The sequence below is a fragment of the Rattus norvegicus genome, chromosome 7, assembly GCF_036323735.1.
Source record: "Rattus norvegicus strain BN/NHsdMcwi chromosome 7, GRCr8, whole genome shotgun sequence".
In the NCBI taxonomy this organism is placed as follows: domain Eukaryota; kingdom Metazoa; phylum Chordata; class Mammalia; order Rodentia; family Muridae; genus Rattus; species Rattus norvegicus.
In genome coordinates this window covers 8,048,247-8,058,236 of record NC_086025.1, presented here as the reverse complement: position 1 = coordinate 8,058,236, position 9,990 = coordinate 8,048,247, and the positions used below count along the sequence as shown (strand labels likewise).

Below are 9,990 nucleotides of genomic sequence, written 5' to 3'. Positions count from 1 at the left end.
AGTCAAAGAAAGCCCATTCCATTAAGACAAATTTAAATCACCAAATGGTATTCACCAGACACCAGCAATTTCAATAAGGCACACCATACATTGCAAACACCTCTCTCAGCTGCACATCGATGGCCGAACAGCAACACTTCCCCAGCCTTCTGTGGTGACATTGGCTTATCGTGTCACCCGTTTGTGAATTAGAGACAGGGCATCAGTAGTTTAAACCAGTTTGGTCTATGGCAAAGATTCTGGTACAGGAAGTTATCAGTATGAGATGATGATGACTCATGCCAGACAGGTTCATTAAGGAACACAGGTTTGGGTCGTGCGGCTGGTACGCTGGCAGAGGAGGTGGTGCAGCCACTTCGGTGCTACTCTCACTGTGAGCATTACAAGCTAGAACCGAGTAAGCGGGTTGGCCATCATGTCAGGTTACAGGTGGTATGGAGGAGAAACCATGGTATATGTTGGAAACCTGGGAACTGGCGCTGGTAAAGGAGAGTTAGAAAGGTCACTCAGTTACTATGGGCCCTTAAGAACTGTATGGATTGCCAGAAATCCTCCAGGATTTGCCTTTGTGGAATTTGAAGACCCTAGAGATGCAGAGGATGTGGTTCGATGTCCTGCGCGACCTCGCCAGCAAGAATACACGGGGACACACGAGTCCTTACTGCAGCTAAAACGTTTATTGAATCTTAAGGAGAGGCCAGGCGCGCCGGCATGGCGCGGCTTATATACACCCTAGCGCGGCGCATCCACACCTGATTGGTTGCTTACCCATGATCTCATTAAGCACGCCCCAGAGTGGGCAAAGACCTGGCATGAAGGCACTCTTGCACATGCGCACACAGTTAACTTCCTGAAAGGAAGTCGGCTGGCGTGGCAGAGGCCAGCGCCATCTTGTAATGGCAAAGCTATCTCGGCCTTCCACGTGGGGCCAAGTGGAAGCCAGCACCATCTTGTGGTGGCGAATGTTATTTCGGCCCTCTACATCTCCCCCTTATTGTTTTATTAATAACAATAAATTATTGTCTAGGCTGGTCTAGGTCTAGGTCCCTGCAGTTACGTCCATCTGCTGTGGCTCCTGTCTTAGGTCGTTCCTCTATGTCACAGCCTTATCCGTCGAAGGGTAACCCTATCGCCACCAGGCCCCGTGTCTTAGATTGGTCTGTGCATGAGGAAAGTTGCCCGTCTCTGGATACCGCAGTGCTGTGTGACAGTAACTGTTAAATGACCTAGGGTGAACTCTAAAATGAGTTCTTTTCTGGAGTAGTGTAACAGCTACTCCCCAAATATTAAAGCTCATTTTGAGAGCAGAAGTTTGTAGTAAAAATTTCCATATACACTGAAAGATTTAAAGTTCTAACTTTTTACATTGAAGAAGCAACAAAATTACATGATATAAGGCTGTTAGCCATTCTTAATGATATCACTTTATGGGCTCTCTAAAATTATAAGCAAGCTCACGAAATGAATACTCAAAATCAATCCTCTAAATCTATCTTGAAATGGCAGTTGGAGTAAGCAAACTGGCTGTAATGTTCTCACAAGTTCCAAAACCTCATCAATCCTTTGTAAATCCTGTAACAATCTCTACCTGTTTGATTTTTTCTTAATTACAAATAAGTTTGAGTTAATCAATGTAACACTGGCAATCCTTAATCACAATCTTTCAGTTCTCCTTGTACCACCAGAGCACAGCCACAATTTTGGAAAGTCACCTGAGTTCTGAGTACTGACTAGGCAGCTGTTCTTGGGGCAGTGGAATCAGCATCAAAATACAAATAGCTTCAGGGCAAACCACAACTTTGGAAAGTAAAACTCGACCTCCAACAAACGATCTAGTCGCCAAAATCCAGTCTCCAGTCTATCCTTCATGCTACAAAGTTTGACTGCCAATTCCTACATATGAACGCACGATGGCTTAGTCTCCAGTACCTCAACAAAGAGACACTGTCCTAAATTCTTCTAGAAGCCTGGTTTCTAGAGTAAGAATTCCATAAAAATATTACCTCAATTTAGACCTGTTTCCCTAGGTTGGCTCATGCCACATGTTGTCTACAATGACTTCATCCAAATTACCAGTTTTATGTCAACTTTCTGTTACCAATATTATACATTTTTAACCATATCCAATAACTTGAAAGCCAATAGTCCATAACCAAGGCAAGTAGATCATATTTATACATTTAAAACCAATGAGAAACAAAATTGAAGTGGCTACACATATCTTTAATATTTAGACCAAGCACCATTTTTACCTTTTTAGCTATGATTTTAAGAGAAGCACCTTGTCACCTGTTCAGTCAAATAATAAGTCAGGGATTTTTCTAAGAGAAACAGCTATCAGCTCTTGTACCAAAGAAGCTGAGGAGCTGCTGGCGCCTTTAAGATCAGCTCGTGCAGATGCTTAGCCCCTGGGCAGCTTGTCCAGACGACTTAGGCTTCTAGCTAACGATGTAGGCTGCAAAAGCCAATTGAAACTTTTTATTTATTTGTTCCTTTCTTGAAACGAGTTAAAACCAAATCAAGATGTGAACGACCAGCAGATAAAGTTTTTACCATTTTTTTCTTTTGAACATGAAACATAAAACATTTAAGCAACAAGAAACAAAAACCACAGACATAAACTGACATACAGGGACAGCTTGGTGCACCAAGGACAGACAATAGACAAAGAGGGAAAAAACCAGATGGTGTCAGCAGAGAGGTAGGATTTCCCCTTTCCCACCATTTCCATGGTGACTATCCACTCGAGTGGAGTTGATATGGACGATGGGTTGTCTCAATTCCTGGACTAGTCCATCAACGTGTTGAAACCAAATTCCTGTAAGATACTGAGATATATTACGGGATATCTGAGCAGCACGACTGACATTCACAAATGGTATGGAAGTGAAACACAGTCCTGAATATTTTTACTCACAACCCAATTACATTAACTCCATCAAGCTGTGCATGGGCATTGAGATGTCCTTTTGTTTGATTCTCCTGAATAAATTTTCAGGCGGTCTACCTCTATCAAATCTGATTAGTATGACTCTGTGAAGCTCTTCTTCATAGCGAGCTGCCTCATCTTCTAAATCCTCTTCTTCAGAGGAACTAAGCTCATCTGTCTCTGAGCTATCAAGCTCTAAAGCCTTTAATTCTTTTACCGGATAAAGACTTCTCCTTTTCAAGACCTTTTTCTCCTTTCTCTGTTTCATCTCTCCCGGGTCGTTTTTTCCCCAATCTCTCGGCTCCGCAGATCTGAAGTCTTTGGAAGGGACTGTCTGCTTATTTTTATCTTTTTTCCTTGAGCTCTTTTATTTTTTACCCCACCCTATTTCTGACATGCCGTCCTGCACCTCCCCCAGTGCTCTCTGCTTTGCTATTACAGCTGGGTGGCTCCCATGTGACCTCTGACGCTGTCTGGCAGCAGCTAAAAACTCAAAGGCCAATAGAGAAAGCATGAAGGCTGCTAAAACGATAACAAAAACTTCCGCTGCATCTAGCAGGGGAGTGAAGTGGAACAGATCAAGACTAAGCATGTCTCTCAGGGCCTTACCCGCGTCCTGCAGCTTTTTGGATTCTCTCTGCGGATGGAAGACCTCTTCCCTCGGCGCCTGGCGATGGTGTGGCATCCCGGGTTCTCGGCACCAAATGTCCCGCGTGACCTCACCAGCAAGAATACACGGGGACACACGAATCCTTACTGCAGCTAAAACGTTTATTGAATCTTAAGGAGAGGCCAGGCGCGCCGGCATGGCGCGGCTTATATACACCCTAGCGCGGTGCATCCACACCTGATTGGTTGCTTACCCATGATCTCATTAGGCACGCCCCGGAGTGGGCAAAGACCTGGCATGAAGGCACTCTTGCACATGCGCACACAGTTAACTCCCTGAAAGGAAGTCAGCTGGCGCGGCGGAGGCCAGCGCCATTTTGTAATGGCAAAGCTATCTCGGCCTTCCACGTGGGGCGCAGTGGATACCAGCACCATCTTGTGGTGGCGAATGTTATTGCGGCCCTCTACAGTTCGAAGGTTGGATGGGAAAGTGATCTGTGGTTCTGGAGTGAGGGTTGAATTATCAACAGGCATGCCTCAGAGATCTCGTTTTGATAGGTCACCTGCCTGTCATCCCTTTGATCTTAATGATAGATGCGATGAGTGTGGTGAAAAGGGACATTATGCTTATGACTGTCATTGCTATAGCCCACAAAGAAGAAGCAGGTCACGATCTAGATCACATTCTCAATCCAGGGAAGGCAATACTCTCACTCACGCAGCAGAAGCGGCGGAAGGAGGTCAAGATCAGCATCTCCTAGACGATCAATGTCCGTGTCTCTTCATAGATCAAGAGCAGCTTCACTCAGAAGATCTAGGTGTGGTTCTACAACAGGATCGAGGTATTTCCAATCCTGTTCAAGGTCAAGATCAAAATCCAGGTCTATTTCGCGACCAAGAAGCAGCCAATCAAAATCCAGATCTCCATCTCCTAAAAGAAGTCGTTCCCCATCAGGAAGTCCACGCAGAAATGCAAGTCCAGAAAGAATGGAGTGAAATTCTCAAGTTTCCCTTTTCTAGGGAAAAGTTATTTTGTTTACATTATTATAAGGGATTTGTTGTGTCTGTAAAGTGAAACCTAGGAAGGTTCATCAACCATCAAATCAAATGGATCTAGATTATTCCTCTGTAAAATCCACAGCAGTAAATATGGTTTTTGATGAATGTATTAACATCTTATGGTCTGGAAATACAAGTTTTTATTTGACACTTTTAAATAAAGTGTTTCTAACTAGAAAGAAAAAAAAGAAGTGCAGGTCTGACACAATGTTTGCAGAGGAAAATCAGACAAAATCTGCAGAAACCAATTCAGCAATGCTGACAAGAATACAGCATGCCTCAGACTGAACACAGGTGGCCTTGGGACTGATAACCAAAGGCCAAAGAGCTAGGTTCCCTTGACTCCTTCAAGACCTCCTCAAGCACCAAAACAGACCTTGCCAAGTTGGCCCTTGGGCAAGCACCTTTGAGAAAGTCTTGGATTGGCTCCCAGAAATAAATGGCAGGAGATAGGTGTTAAATCATTCTTAAAGTTGTTTTCTATGTGGTCATATTAGAAATAACTTCAGGGTGGCCAAGAAAGGGGCCAGCACTGCCATTTTAGTGTCTGGAAAAGGAACATTTTACTCGTCATCTCGAGGCTATGTTCCTGCCCTAAGCAGAGGCTCCATTGGTTTTTATTCTAAAGAAGGTGGTGGCTGTATCATTTCCCCTTTGCCTTGGACCTCACCTCAGTCTTACTCATTTGGAAAGTCTAGGAAGAATTGCTGTATCAGATATGAGGAAGGAAGGGAAAAGAGGCCCTGCTCCAGCCCATTAAACTCCTACCAGAAACAAGTGGATCTTTGAGGAAACTAAGGTTTTATTGGGTAGGGATGTTAAAAATATTTGAATTTCTTAATACAAAAACAATATTAATAGTATTTGATGGAAAATACTCATATTTTATGTTTTAACATATATTTTTGTGTTTTCTATAAACAGTGTTTTCTTTAATTTCATTTAAGATGTCAGCACTATGTCCTGTGTTCAATCAAGAAAGTACATGAGGGGGTAGTACCTATTTAGTGCTAGTCGATTCAATAATCCTTGATCTTGGCCAGTTCTCCTTGGAATGTCAGGCCAGAGATTCTGTTCTGTTGGTCATGGGGATTTTCCTCCAAACAAGCTATCACTACAACTTTTAACTTCTCTCCTTCCCACAGCTCCTAGAATCACTTAGCTCAAAGATCAGAGCTCTGAAAACACTTTTGGGATCATTGAGCTCTTGTAATGATGAAACTGTTCAGGCCGTTAGCTTTTTTTCTCCTTTCTTTAACTTTGGAAGCTGCTTGCTTACACTTTGTACATACTCAGGTAATAATTATTCCTTCTCAGGTGTCTGATGGGGTTGAATATTAGACAATTATAGTCTCCCACATAAGACTAAAGTGTTTAGGATTTAAGAAAATGTATTAAGGTCTATGCAAGTTATAATAAAGAATGATGTAGACATGGAATTTAAACTCACCAAGAGAATAGGTTATAGAATCAATATAGACTATATATCCAAAGTGTCCAAACAGAAAGCCTTTCATTAACTAAAGGGGGACATGATGCTTTTGTGCCCTGTGGGACAAAAGATTTTATATCATTTGTATTATTATTTGTCGTTTATATCTTTGAATTATCCAAGTGCTGACTTCTCTGGTCCATATCTGGTATCAATCCTTACTCTAAGTATCTCCTGCCTTGATGTTGTATAAGTATCACTCACTATTTATTCTCTGATTTTGAGTAAAAGCTTACCAGCCTATTACTGAGCAGGGGAGAGAATGGGTCAGGAATTCATCCCAGCCAGGGGAGGGGGAGACAGAGAGAAAGAGAAAGTGGAGATTACCCAGGGGGAGAGAGTCCAGAAGAGACCTTGAAAATGAGATAAAATGCAAGTGTGTTGGAATTTCGACTGTTAAGTAGCCAGATTAGTATAGAAGATTAAAACACAATCATAACTACTCAGTTATTTTGCCATTAAGCGTCTTAAATAAATACGTTATCCCAGTCTCAATTATTGAGGAACTGGTTGAGTTACAAGACAAAACTATTAAACAGAAGTGTCCCAGCTGCAGGCGGAGACTGCACCATGGCCCCAGACCCCTGGTTCTCCACTTACGATTCTACTTGTCAGTTTGCCCAAGAAATTGCTGAGAAGATTCAAGAACGAAATCAGTGTGAAAGAAGAGGTGAGAAGACACCTAAGCTTACCTTGACAATCAGAACTTTGTTGAAGAATCTGAAGGTAAAGATCGAACTCTTGAAGGACTTTACTTCTAAGAGCTATGTTGACCCGCCAGGTGACACAGCTGGAGGGGGATCGAAGAAAGAACCTTCAGGATGACCTTGTCACCTGAGAGAGACTGCTCCTGGCATCATTTAAGAATGAGGGTTCCGAGCCGGATTTGATTAGGTCCAGCCTGATGGGTGAAGAAGCAAAGCGAGGAACTCCCAACCCTTGGCTCTGTGAGGAGCCGGAGGAGACCAGAGGCTTGGGTTTTGATGAGGTCCGGCAACAACAGCAGAAAATCATAAAAGAACAGGACGTGGGTCTTGATGCCCTTTCCTCTATCATAAGTCGCCAAAAGCAAATGGGCCAGGAGACTGGGAATGAACTGGACGAACAGAAAGAGATCATCGATGACCTTGCCAACCTGGTGGAGAACACAGATGAGAAGTTCCGCACTGAAGCCAGGCGAGTGACCCTGGTGGACAGAAAGTCAGCTTCCTGTGGGATGATAATGGTGATTTTATTGCTGCTCGTGGCTATTGTGGTCGCTGCAGTGTGGCCAACCAACTGATAGTAATAAGGGGACCACCCGTTGTGACACAGCCAACGATGAATGAAAGCCCAGCACTCTTTTGGAACAAAACACCTGCTCTCAATAAATTTTCCACGCTCCCGGCAAAAAAACAAAAAACAAAAACAAAAAACAAAAACAAAACTATAATACACTTATTAAAAATCCATTACATAAACTCTCATTCTTTGTTTCTTACATGACTGACACAATTTTATTTAAACAAGAATCGTTCTAGATGTTTTCATTCAGGAAACATCCAGCCATCTAAGACCATTTCCATATTTCAGTTTTCCTAGTATTTTCTTCCACTTACTAGTATTCCTTGTCCCCTCGTCTCTCCCTCACACAATCCCTCTCCTTCTCCTCTGAGAGGGTGACTGCATTCTGACACATCTCTACAGGGTTAGACTCCTTTCCCACTGAGGGAAGACAGGTAGCCTAGGTAGGCAAATGAATTCCACAAACAGGCAACAGGTTCAGGGACAGAACCTGCTCCAGCACAGGTACCTGAGGGTACCACAGGATGACTAACCCTATGTGTAGGTTTATTTCTGGGTCTTTAATTCGATTCCATTGATCAACCTGTCTGTTTATATATAGATACCATGCAATTTTTACCACTATAGTTCTGTAGTACAGCTTGAGATCAGGGGTGGTCATCCCTCCAGGAGTCCTTTTATTGTTCAGGATTGTTTTAGCATTCCAATTTTTTTTGTTTGTTTTTTTCATATGAAGTTGGGAATTTCTCTCTCAAGGTCTATAAAGAATTGTGTTGGAATTTAGATGGGAATTGCATTGAATGTGTAGACTGATTTTGATAAGACATTTTCACTATGTTAATCCTCTAATTCACGAGAATGGGAGATCTTTTCATCTTCTGAGATCTTTCTTAATTTCCTTCTTCAGGAACTTGAAGTTCTTTCATACAGGTCTTTTGTTTGCTTTGTTAGAGTTACACAAACATATTTTATGTTATTCGTGGCTATTGGGAAGGGTGTTGTTTCCATAATTCCTTTCTCGGTCCATTTATCATTTGTAGAGATGAGGGCTACTGATTTCTGTACATTAATTTTGTGTCCAACTACGTTGCTGAAGGTGATTATCAGTTGTAGGAGTTATCTTGTGGAATTTGGGGGGGGGTCACTTACATATGCTATCACATTATCTGAGAATATCAAGCAATTCTGTCCCTTCCTCTCTCTGATTTGTACTCTTTTTACATCATCATTAGTTATTTTATTGCCCTAGCTAGAACTTCAAATACTATAATGAAAAGTGGGCAGTCTTCTCTTGCCCCTAATTTTAGCGGAATTGCTTTAAGTTTCTCTCCATTTTATTTAATGTTGGCTATTGGATTGATGGTTATTGTTTTTATGATGTTTTATGCACCTGGTATCACTGACCTCTCCAAGAATTTTAGCATGAAGGGGTGTAGTATCTTGTCAAAGGCCTTTTCAGCATCTAATGAAATGACCATGTAACTTTTTCTTTGTTTATTTATAGGGTGGATTACATGGATGGATTTTCCTATATAGAACCATCCCTGCATCCCTGCAATGAAGCCTATTTGATCATGAAACGTGATGTGTTCTTGGATTCAGTTTGTGACTATTTTATTGAGTATTTTTGCATTGATATTCATAAGAGAGATTCTTTTCTGAAATTCTTTTTCATTGTGGAATATTTGTATGGTTTAGGTAGAAGGGTATCTCTGCTTTCACAGAGTAAGTTTGGCAGTGTTCCTTCTATTCCTATTCTGTGAACTATTTTGAGGAGCAATGGTATTAGCCATTTTTTGAAAGTGTGGTAGAATTCTGAACTGAAACCATGAGAACTTCTTCTTATTGCCCCAAGGCATAGGAAGATTAACAAATTTATCAGATGATCCACTTGTTTGATGTCTGGAGAGATACTTGTATTCTCCTCCTTTTCATTGGAGACCAAGGAGAAGAAAAAGGATGTTTGGTGTCTCCATGTTTAAAGATGTGACTCTGAAATACTTTTGACCTCAGTGAATTCTCTTTGTGTTTTTATCTATCTGATTTTAGCCTGTCTGTGCTTGAACTTCACACAGTCAAACTTCTGGAATGCATATATAGAACTTCACATTCCAAAGAGACAAGGAAGGTTTCGATGGCTGTGCGTTAGAGAATGTTGGCTACTTTGAAAGATACATTTCAAATAGTCCCTTTGAACATTTCCTTAATGCCAGGTAGTGGTGGTGAACACATTTAATCCAGGCACAGCAGAGACAGAGACAGGAGAATTTCTGTGAGCTTGTTTACGTCCAAGCAACTAAAAAAGTGAAAATGAAAGCAGAGTTCCCTGGGGCATGCTGGGGCAGAAACAAGAATGGTCATCTCCAAGGGAAGAGATGAGTCTTGAGTGTCTTAGGGAAAAACAGGCATGGAGATTACCAGTGGGGTGCGAGGGTGTGAGAAAAATTCAGACTCAGTGTCTGAATGCTGAGTGTACCCTGAATCCGAAGTCTCCAGCTGTCATAGCTGCTCACTAGCAGCAGCATGTCTAGCACCCAGCAATCTATAATTTTGGTTCTCTTGGGATGTGTGCTCACATCAATTGCCTTGTATTAGTCATGTTCCTAATAATCTTTGG

The 9,990-nt window shown here is 41.9% G+C and overlaps 2 pseudogenes; both read left to right on the top strand.

Annotated features, from left to right (window-relative positions):
* Positions 1-205: 205 nt before the first annotated feature.
* Positions 206-4,670, top strand: Srsf7-ps7 (serine and arginine rich splicing factor 7, pseudogene 7; annotated as a pseudogene).
* Positions 4,671-6,633: 1,963 nt separating this feature from the next.
* Stx8-ps2 (Syntaxin 8, pseudogene 2) lies at positions 6,634-7,400 on the top strand (annotated as a pseudogene).
* Positions 7,401-9,990: the final 2,590 nt, after the last annotated feature.